Here is an 11,536-nt window from a genome sequence, read left to right as displayed (position 1 = left end):
CGTTTTGAAGAAAATAAAAAGAAGATTCAAACCAATCAGATTGTTTAATTGTTGGTTCAAAGTGGATGTGTGGAAAAACATACTTTAATTATTGAAATTTTATCTACAATAGGTTGATTCCATTATGTCCAATTTTGTATGTTTTTTAGTAAATCATGTTAGAACAAGACGCCTATAAAAAAATTACAAGAAAGATTTGAAAAATATTGAGAAGAACTTAAACGTAAGAAAGATATCATATTTTTATCTAATGCTTCTGAGGGACATAGTTCCGTTTAAAGACGAATGTTAAACCCAATTCAGTTAATCGTTATTTTGATTGATTTTGTAATTTTGGAAAAATCAGGACGTTATTTAAGGAATTAATTTGCGTAATGTCTCCGTCACAAAAATATCTCTTGTACTCTATCATTTCTCAATGCTTTTCAAAGGTTGATAAAACAAGTTATAAGAAAATAATTTGAATATGTATTGTGTGGTTTTTTTAATGCAAGACGATCACTATTCGAGAAAAAAATTTACAACAATTAATGTGGGATCTGATATGAGTTTTAAACACACTTTTAAATGAATTATGGTGAATAAAATTTGGAAAGAAGACTATACGGTATTTTTAACTATTAATCTAACTTTGAAGCCTTAAAAATGGTAAATATTTGAAATAAATTTAATTCCAGATTGTTAAACGTGTGATAAGTCTAGTTGTTTTCATGATTTTTACGTTGCTTGGGGGTGGGGGGGGGGGGGGGGGGGGGGGGGGGGGGGGGGGTGGGGGGGGGTACGTTTAACGTTTCGGTGTTTTCCTCGTTTTTACGTTCCACGTTCACGTTCCACGTCACGTTCATTGTTATCACTGTTCAATGTATTTCACGGTTCATAGTTTCACGTTCGTGTTTCACACGTTCGTGTTATTACGTTTCATCACGTTCAATGTTTTACGATTCGTGTTTACGTTCACGTTTCGTGTTTCACGTTCCGTGTTTACGTATCACGTTCGTGTTTCACGTATCGTGGTTTCACGTTCCACGTTCACGTTCCACGTTCGTGTGTTCACACGTTCCACGTTCATCGTTTTACGTTCCGTGTTCCACGTTTCGTTGTTCACGTTATTTAACGCCCCCTTCCACGTTTTCTTAAAAATTTTCCTAAATAAATGGGCAAACGTAACTTCATGAAGAAGCAAAAAAAACTTTGATCCAAATAGAAAAGAAGATTACATCAAAGAATTTTAAAGAAACAGATTCTCGAAGTTGAATGAAAAAGAAACATAGAATTTTATTCAAAAAATTTAATCAAGCCTGTAACATCCTGCAATTAAAAAATGTTGAGAGGTCTAAAATTGAAAATGTTTTTAAAGCGATAATCAAAATTTAAATGGAATTTGGTTCCAGTTGTACGGACTAATTTGCTGATTTTTCGATACCAGAATCTGAGTTTGAATTCGCCATAAAATTACCATCTTTCAACACCATTTTAGACCTCCGAATTCATTGAAGGGACACTCTACCATAGTTGAACCAATAAGTCCTGGAACAACAGATACGGATATAATAATTGGTGAAAATTGGTAAAAAAAATTTCTTCCTAGAGCAAAGGATGATGATAAAATTTGGTTTGTATTGGGACAGAAATAAACGAACAAAGTTTATATGATTGGAAAATTTGGCCCGTGAATTTTGAGCATTAATGATATCCCATTTATTAATTGGAAAAAAACATATTGAAGGAACTCAAAGGTTATGGAGAATTATTAACAAGGACACTGATGTTTCCAAAAAGAAATACGGTTATAAATAAATATGAAGAAGATTTGAAAAAGTTATACCAGAATATTTTATATGGGAAATCTGATTCAATGTAAACGGGGGAACGCAAGCCGATAATAAGGGGATTCCATCACTAAAGAAAACCATAAAGTCAAGTTAAAGGTATAAACAATATCTGCAGATTTTGATTAAACCAATTTTTGGGAAAAAACGAGATCGTAAGGATCAGAATTGTGACCTATGAAAATACAATGATACCGCCGTTATATAGATCCACATCTGAGTACAGATTACTATCCCGGACAGATTCCCTGACAAATACAGCTCTTAATCTAGGAATTATAAATCTATTGCTCTATGTTCTCAACTTCCATCGAAAGAGGCTGGGAAACAACAATTTTTTTGATTAACCGAAACACATAGAAACTGCGACGGGGGTTATAAAGATCTCTATTGATTTATTTCGGAACTATCAACGTTCTGATACTATGAAGCAGTGTTGATAATTAGAGCACAGTGTACTAGTACGGCTGGTCGTCTGCTTGGGAATTCTGACCATATAGAGTCTCAAACGTAGTTTTAGGGGTCATGATTGAAAAAACCTGATGGAATTGAAATTCTATAAAACATTCAGGTTAGGTGTACTTGCCGGATCACAATAAGTTCATCAGTTTATGATTGAGGGTATTTTGCTCAGTGGAGCTTTTGAATAATTTTTATCAACAATGCGGAGTGGACCTTGTTGCAATTAGTGACGTACAACAACTTATTGGCGACATAATATCTATTGAGGGGGCTTCTGGGGTCACACATAAGACTCGAAAAATGTCAAGACTAAAATACGATATGCACAGTAATGTCTCAAAATATTCGACACGCGGCAGAGATCTTATCCTGGTATACATCAAATTAGGATCCAAGCTGCTATGGAATCGTGTACGATATTTAGGAAACACAAAGATAGGATAATCTTGGGCTCTAGGGTGGAGGGACGACAAGTTGGAATTGTGTATCGGACAGTTTATGCAAAAACATAGAAGACACAAAATTCTGCAGATTACATATCGGGTAGGTATTAAAGGATAGATCTTGCAGACGTAATGAGGCAAGTGTGGATAGATGAGGAGTTTATCAAAAGATGCTAGTGTAGGGTGAAAGAGGTTTTGTTGCGCTTCCAACAGGCTGTGAGGAGCAGGATATTTAGTTGAAGAGGAAAATGCCTGCTTGGATAATATCTCTGGAATCGAAGAGAACACTTGAATATTAGTTAACTATATAGTCATTATGGAGGAGAACAGTAAATTCTCAGCGTTGACAAAACACATCATGTGGTGTGCCAAAAGAAAAATACAGTGGTGGCGTGGTTGGTGTCTAAATTGAATCCCGCTATTTTAAGGTAACGCAAAATTACCCAGGGGAGAAACTAGTGATTAAGTGGTGTGTGGTCAGCGATGATGGCACGACATATGGCGTCATGTCGTGGCTCGACGATCTCACTCTTCTGAGGGGGACGGACTATATAGCATAGGATCATGATTAGTGGAGGTATTGGAAGGTGGGAGAGGTATGATGTAGTATAGTAGATGGTCTCGATTTTGGTTGATTGGTGGGTGTGAGTGGTCTGTAGGTGTATGTAGGTTGCACACTCGCGTTCTTTGTCTAGTATAGCAACTTTAAAATAGATCAACTAAAAGAATTGGCGGAAGATAAGATAATTTTTTAAACAAATAGACAAATACAAATAAAACTCGAAAAACATATAGCAAAAAACAAAATTTGTTTTTTTTTTTTAAAAATACAGGAACCAAAAAAAAAGAATAGAATTTTCTTGATAATCAGTTGAAAGAAACTTAAAAATGGTGGACTTTTGAAAGATTTAATTAGAGATTTTGGAGATAAATATTCCACAGTTGTTAAAAATGTTGTTCCTTATGTTCGTATAGCTGCTCCAATCCGTTTAAAAAGGATGTGATTCCTTATTGTTCGAAACATTTTAAATTGGTTTGATAAAGAAAGTTGGAAGATGTTTACAGGATCCCCTCCTGGATTAGATGAAAAAACTTTGAATTAACGTGGAAATCCAAAACTATTGAAAAAAAACTTTTAAACCTTTTAATCATTCGGGGGAATTGGAAGAACGAAATCTGCAAAAAATATTAAACATTTTAGAGGAATCTTTCCATGAGAGATACATTACCGTGAAAAAGTTAAGAAATTTGAATGTGCGAAATTGTGAATATTTAGACTCGATTAATGGGAAGGTGGAACAACATTGGATTTGGTTATTATAAAAGATGATCAAGAGAATGCATTATTATATTTGATTCGTATGGAAGATATTGAGGACAAAACCACACTATAGAATTGGATAGCAAATATTTGAAAAAATCAAAGCGTCTACTAACAATGATTTCTCAGATTCAAGACTATAAAGATCCCCCAATTTTGATGGTCATATTATGTGTTTTTTTGTTTTGAAATGAAACTGAGTATTTCTGGTAAAGATTTTAAAGAAGTTGTTTAAACAAAATTTTATTGCTTAATAAATATGGATTCACAAAATATTTTTTGATGTATTTGGAAACACAAATTTATTCCACAATGTAGATAATAGTTTTTGAATTTTTGATAGTTTGAGAAATGAGTTTGTATAACAAGTTAGAAAATTTTATTACCAAAACCCTTCCAGGGAAAATTCAGATTAATGTTGTTTGCTGTCCGAGATTGAGATTTTTAAAGCAGAATATGATAACAAACTTGCAAATTTCATGGACGTTCAAATAGAAGTTGCTGATGATAAAATTAAAAAACATTGGAAAAAGAAGTATTGATGATGGTGTAAAAAAATTATATTACCAATTTTAATGTTCTCATATCCGAAAAAGTGGTGATGGAAATTACTGAAGCGAATGATCAAAGTTGAAAAGAATTATGTTTAGTTTTGGCTAATAAAAAAAGAATTGAGTCGGTGTTCGACCTGGTATTGACCAAACATCGAATGTTGTTGTTAAAGAACAAATTTTAAAACCTCATTAAAATTTATCAGAAAACATTCGATATTGTTCGATTTTACATGATCCGAATGTTAAAAATGCCTTAGATTTTAAAGGAAAAAAGAATTAGCGGTGTTTAGTAAAGGAATTAATCATCATTTGAATGTTGTTTGTTAATGATTCCAATTAGAAAAGATCCTATTAAAAATGTTTTAATGAACTAAAACAAAATTATGAGAAATCACAATAAACAGCCATGTCTTACAAAGATTTGTACAACAGAAGTCTATGAAAAACTTGAAGAAAGAAGGTAAAGAAGATCTATAGAAAATATTCGTGATGAAAAATTTTACAAAATTTTATGAGGAAAATTCTCAAATCATATATAAAGGCGGATCTGTTTATGCGAAAAATAACAAACTTTTTGGGAAGATTTTCGGCTAAAATTTTCAAGAGGGTTTTAATGAAACCGATAGATAAAAATGGGTGCAAGTTTTTGAAAGAGTAGTTACTAAATCAATACCATTTACTTCAATGATAATATTTAATTAAACTAGAAGAAAAAACTTTGGCGAAATTAATGAAAAAGTTATAAAAAATAAAGCAGTCTTTTGATAAGGGGAGAGGAGAAAATTTTAGTTTAGATGCCACAAAAACAACTTTTGAGAATAATTGATCATGAAACATCCGTTGAATTACAACGATTTATATCTCGATAAAGTAAATAAACTAGAAGAAAACTTTAATAAATTTAAAGAAGATGTCGATAAAACTTTTGAAAACATCGACAACATGATTAATGAGGTAGGTGGTTACGATGACTAATTTTCCTTATATAAATGGCGCTCATATATTGTGTGAGATGTAAAGAGAAAACTGCCACAAACGATATAAAATACTATGCAAACATTAACGGAGTTAAAAGAATTTCGGGAAAATGTGCTGAATGTAACTCAAAAAAGAGCCAATTTATAAAAACTTGATTTTGAAATTTTTTCTTAATAAATAGAGATGGCGGGACATTACAGTGCTTTCGATCTTTTTATAATGCAACACGAAAGAGATTTGAAAAAAAGAACATTGGGATGACATTTCTCAAAAATATGAATTATCCGAAAGATATGATGAGATTATACGTAAACAAATTGAATTGGTATAAACATTGCTAAATATCAAACTTTATCATCAGAGTTCATTCAAGAAAATATACATTATCAATTAAAAGATCATATGTCTGTTCTTTGTCTCTATCAACACTTGAGTATAAAGTTTTTGGATGAAAATAAAGATACAGTTGATTGGAACAATATTATAAGATAGCGGTTACTATCCTGTGCAAATTTTATTGAAATATGTGACCGAGATCGCAAAATTTAAGGAAGAGAATCCTGAATATGACGAAGTAGATCATTAAAAATGACTCTAATCTTTTTAATTATTTTACTAAAATTTATATCTTTTCTTATAAAAACGTACATTAGATCGATGAAAAAATGATACATGATGTTTAAAATTTCTAAATTTTCTCTTATTAAATGGCGGACTACAGAAAATATGCTAGTGATATTGAAAGGGCGGAGTTTAAAAATTTCTATCCAATTAGTAAACAACATTTGAATGAACCGAATAAAAGAACTGAGTTTAATATTGATTTTGGAGATAACTTTTGCTCGTCTAACTTCCAGTTTTATATTTCTGGAACTTTAACAAAACAAGATGGTCAAGCGTATCTTGGAACTGATAATGTTAGATTAATCGATAATTTTATACCGTTTTTATTTTCTAAGATTGAAGTAAGAAAACACAATAAATTGATAGAGAAGTCGAAAACTGTGGCCAATTAAGCACAATTAAAGGAACTATTTCGTATTCAAAAAGTGATGTTATTTCTCAAACTTCTAATGGCTTTGAATCAGATTTTAAATTTGGTGTTTTTGAAGCAGCTGGAAATTTATCTCATTTTGGATTAGGATTTTTGAAAATGTTACTATTCCGATCTATAAAGGAGGATTTTATCTAAGTTTTATAAGAGCAGAAGACGATGATGTGATTCTGAAGACTGCAACTGGAAAATGTTATGCCTGTTGATGGAAAAATAACAATTACAGATTTTTTTATTTAGAGTTCCAATGATTGATTATAAAACCACGAGTAAAATTAGGTTTGATTGATGAAATTACAAAAAGTCAAAACATTATGTTTAATTTTCTAGATTGGCAGTGTATTGAACAAAAAGGTATTTCCGGAACAACTTATTCGTTCGATATCACAAATATTTATAGAAATAATCTTCAATCCCAAGTTTCGTTATCATAGGTTTTCAAACAGATAGACAGAATAATCAAGAAAAAAATCCTTCAAAGTTTGATAGTTTGAATGTAAAAAAATATCAGAGTAAAATTGAACGGTTCTTATTATCCAGATGAATTACAAAATTTAAACATTTCAGGAGGTCTTTTCAGAATCATGTATCAGATGTATCAAGATTTTAAGAAAGTTTACTGTAATAATAAGGAAATGTATTACAATCCTAAAGAATTTTTAGCGAATAGAGCCTATTTATGTCATTGATACAACAAAGAGTTTGACAAATATTTCTGGTTCAAAGAACGATATAATTATCAATATGGATTTTCAAAAAGCTGTTACAAACTCGACATGTTATGTGGTTTGTGGTTTCTGAGAAATTTTTAGCCTATGATGTGATTAAGAACGATATTAGAGAAATTCAGTAAAAATCGCGTTATTCGTCGGATAGTTTTAAAACTTTACAGAATTTGGTTAAAGACATTGATAAAAGTTTACATTTTAAATTGCATTAAAAAATTTTGAAAAATAGGGATTGATATTAGGAAAAAAAACTATTTCAAGGTCATGGACCGGAAGTGGTGATTTTAAAATATACTTTAATATTTACTGATCCTATATACCAAATTTCATCAAAAAAGCTCCAATAGTTCTCGAGATATAAGAGTTTTAAAGATAAGGGATGATTGGGGTAGATTTTGAAAATTTTGTTATTTTCATGAAATTTTAAGTTGAACTCGCTTGTTTTTGAAGTTTCAGATTTTTCCGATAAAATTTTTTATTTTTCTTTGAATATTAAGAAATAGGGGATGATTTCACCCTTATGGATAAGTTAAGTCGAAAGAGTTAAGTATTTACTATATGTGTACCAAATTTCGTTAAAATCGGTTGAGTGGTTTTTGAACAACAAGGTTTGAAATAAATATTGATATTCATTTATTTAATATACATTGGAAACTATAACAGTTCTAATATCGATTGCAACCATCGATTTTTATTATCGATAAAACTTCGATATTCATAATCGTTTATCGCACGGAAAAAATTTTCATCATGGGCGTTGGCCACGTATAGCCAGTCATGCTTGATCCTCCTCTATTTTAACGAAATTTAACAAGATATTTCATCATTTAGAAGATTCTAATGTATTTGGCAAGTTGAAGAAAGAAGATATAGACTTTATATGAAGTAAGAAGATTGTGTGATGTTCTGTGTTTCTTGTTAAAAGTGAAGTGAAGTGTTCCACTGGGCGTTGCCATTCATAGTGTTATTATATTTTATAAGTTACTTTTATATTTGGGACTCGAAGAAAGACGTTACAAGAAGATTGTGAATTTGTGGTAGACATTCTAAACTGTGATAAAACATTGTGTGAAAATAGTGATGTAAAGTGTTCATTTGTAATACAGAATTAAGTGTTTTTACAGTGATTTCATTGTCTCACACGGCGTGAGAAAAGCAAGGTCATTGTTTGGTGTCACTACTGTCCTTGTACCACACACGGCGTGTGCAAAGCAAGGTCAGCGTTAGTGACACAAACGCCTCTCTACATGTTTCAATAAAATGAGATTCGAGGTCAAGCGTTAGTGGTACAAACGCTCACAGCAGACGTTCACAAATCTACAGTTGATTGAAATAAAATATATGATACCTTTCTTCTTCTCCCATTCCCAATTTCTTAGAAGTTAAGTAGATATCGCAAAAAACACGCACACTAACAACACTCATTTTGTATGTCTTTAACAATAATTGATGATGTTCATATTATTCTCTTTCATTCCTTCTAAAACTTCAAAAATATACTCTTTCGCCACTGAAAAATCCCGATTTCTCCCGTAATTAATCTTTATAATCGTACACATAATATCCTAAATAGTTGTACAATAGAATGAAATTATTTCTATTTATCTCTGTTGTAGAAATGTAAACACAAACATTTGCGCTGAAAAATTTATATCTCGGCAGACTTAGTTCCATAATCTCCCATTTATAAAAAAATCTTTTTGTTTAAATGGAAGAGTATAATGCCAACTGTTACAAGTGTTCTAATAGAGGAGAAATTATCGATAAAAGATATTTAGTTTGTAGAGGTTGTAATTTAATTTTGTTAGAAAGACCTAAACCTAAGAAATTTCGAAATAAATTAACACATTTGGAATAACCTGCTTACAAAATTGCAATATGGAGGACAAGAAGCAAACAAAATTTGTTACAGAATTTAGAAAACGACAGAATAAAAATTTTTACTTATCTCTTGGAACCATTGACAAAATTATTTTCCTTTTCAAAGAATACATTAGGTTTTGTAGGTATCGATACACACGTTTATTATGAAAAGATATTACCTGTATTTTTTCATTATCTGGATGTTTGAATTTGTTTATGATTTTGAACCAGAAATCCTCGATGATTTTATAGTACATTTGGAGAAATTAAACGAAGAACCTCTTGAAAAGAATGCGGTTTTACTCACATTCTCCCCGACTTCTCGAGTGAAGGTTAGCGAATTTCATTTTTTCCGTCTTTAAATTTTTTCTATTTAAATGGAGTTCTTGAAAGAGTTAAATGATATTGGAGAATGTAAGTTTAAAGAGTATAAGAAGTTGAATGAATTAGAAGAAAAAAAGAAGTACAAAATCATGAATTTGGAGAAAATGGAAAGATAAATTCGGGTTTACAATAATTGCCGAGTTGGAAGATTGGTAAAGTACACTTGCCGAACAGATTTTTGACTGTTTTGGATGAAAAAAAGATTAAAGAATTAAACAAAAATGAAAAATTACACTTGGTTGTTACTGGAAAGAAGACTATTAAAGGATAAAGACTGTGTTACAATTAACTTTGTAGAATAAAGATTTTTTGATTTTTTCATTAAAACAGCTTATAAATGTAGAAGCAAACATTGAACAGTAAAACAGCTAAAGATTCGGTTATTTAACATTCGTGCTTTCCTGTTAGATTTTATTTAGATTTGTTTATGGTTTCAATGGATAGTTATTTTACATTGATTTTCTGTCTGTCCCAAAAGTGGTCTAGGAACCCCTTACTGTTTGATTTTACAGATTCGTTTATTGTCCTTTAAACAGTATTTTCCCCTTGATTTTCTGTCTGTCCCAAAAGTGGTCTAGAACCGGCATATTCATATCTACTTATATATATATGTAGAAAAAAGGCCAACATATTAATATTTAATTGACTATATTTCGCATTACACTTCTTCAGGTCAAAACAACATAACAAAACACATAAAATAATTAAAAACATACATGTAAACAGATAAATAAATTAATAAGCATAATATTCTTGAAATGATAAACATATGTTCAAACTGTGGGTTGTAAAGATGTGATGAGTGTTCAAGATGATTAAAATTTATCGAAGATTTAATCCATAGGGAAATTTAGAATTTTTGTGACAATTTGACATGCTTGTTCTAAATTTCTTAATTTTGATGTATTTAAATTATTTTTTACTGATCGTATTGGTTTTACTGTATATAAATTTTCAAAAGTTTCTTTGTGTAATTTACTATGAATGACTAATGGTTTTGATTCATCATTATGCTTAAAATCATAACGGTGACCTGTCATTCTTATTCTTAAATTATTTGTTGTAGAGCCAATGTAGTCTTTAGGACATTTTTTACACTGAATTTGGTATACTACATTTTTTGTATCACATGTCAAATTTCCAATAATTTTGTATACTTTTTTAGTTGAACTACTTTCGAATTTTGATGACTCTTGTATTTGATTGCACACCATGCATCTTGATTTATTACATGGATGTGCTCCTTAAAATTTATTTTCCACATCAGAATCAGCTGGTAATTTTGGTTTCGATATAATGTCCTTTAAGATAGGAGGTCTTTTAAAAACAATACGTGGAATACTTTTTAGAAATGAGTCTGTCAGTGGAGAATTTTGAAGAATTTTGTAAGCTACTTTAAAAATGTTGTTAATTTTGTAAAGGCCAGGATGATATTGTGTTATTAATTTAGGCTCATCATAATATTTCTTTTTGACATAATTATTATTAAGTTTACTTTCATTGAGCTGTAGCTTTTCATTCAATAGCTTCTCAGGATATCCTCGTTTTAAAAAAGCATCATATATGTTACTAAAATAATTTTTAAGATCTTCACTCTCACTGCATAATTTAGTTGCTCGTGTAGCCAAGCTTTTGGGAATTGATCTTTTTACATATACAGGGTGACAACTGTTGTAGTGTAGATATTGAAAAGTGTTGGTAGGTTTTACATTAATTTTGTGTTTCAAGTAACCTTTCTTGATGTAAACGTCAATATCCAGAAATGTAACTGACTCTGTTGAAATTTTCCAAGTAAATTTTAAATTGTTATCGAATGATTTCAATGCGTTTAAGAAATCTAAAAGTTTTTCATTACTCTCTTTCCATAACATAAAAATGTCATCTATGTATCTAGTCCAGAATAAAGGTTTAAATGTTTGA

Source organism: Homalodisca vitripennis, unplaced genomic scaffold, assembly GCF_021130785.1.
Source record: "Homalodisca vitripennis isolate AUS2020 unplaced genomic scaffold, UT_GWSS_2.1 ScUCBcl_6015;HRSCAF=13023, whole genome shotgun sequence".
NCBI classification, from domain to species: domain Eukaryota; kingdom Metazoa; phylum Arthropoda; class Insecta; order Hemiptera; family Cicadellidae; genus Homalodisca; species Homalodisca vitripennis.
The sequence above is the reverse complement of the archived record's forward strand: the minus strand, read 5'-3'. Positions refer to the sequence as shown.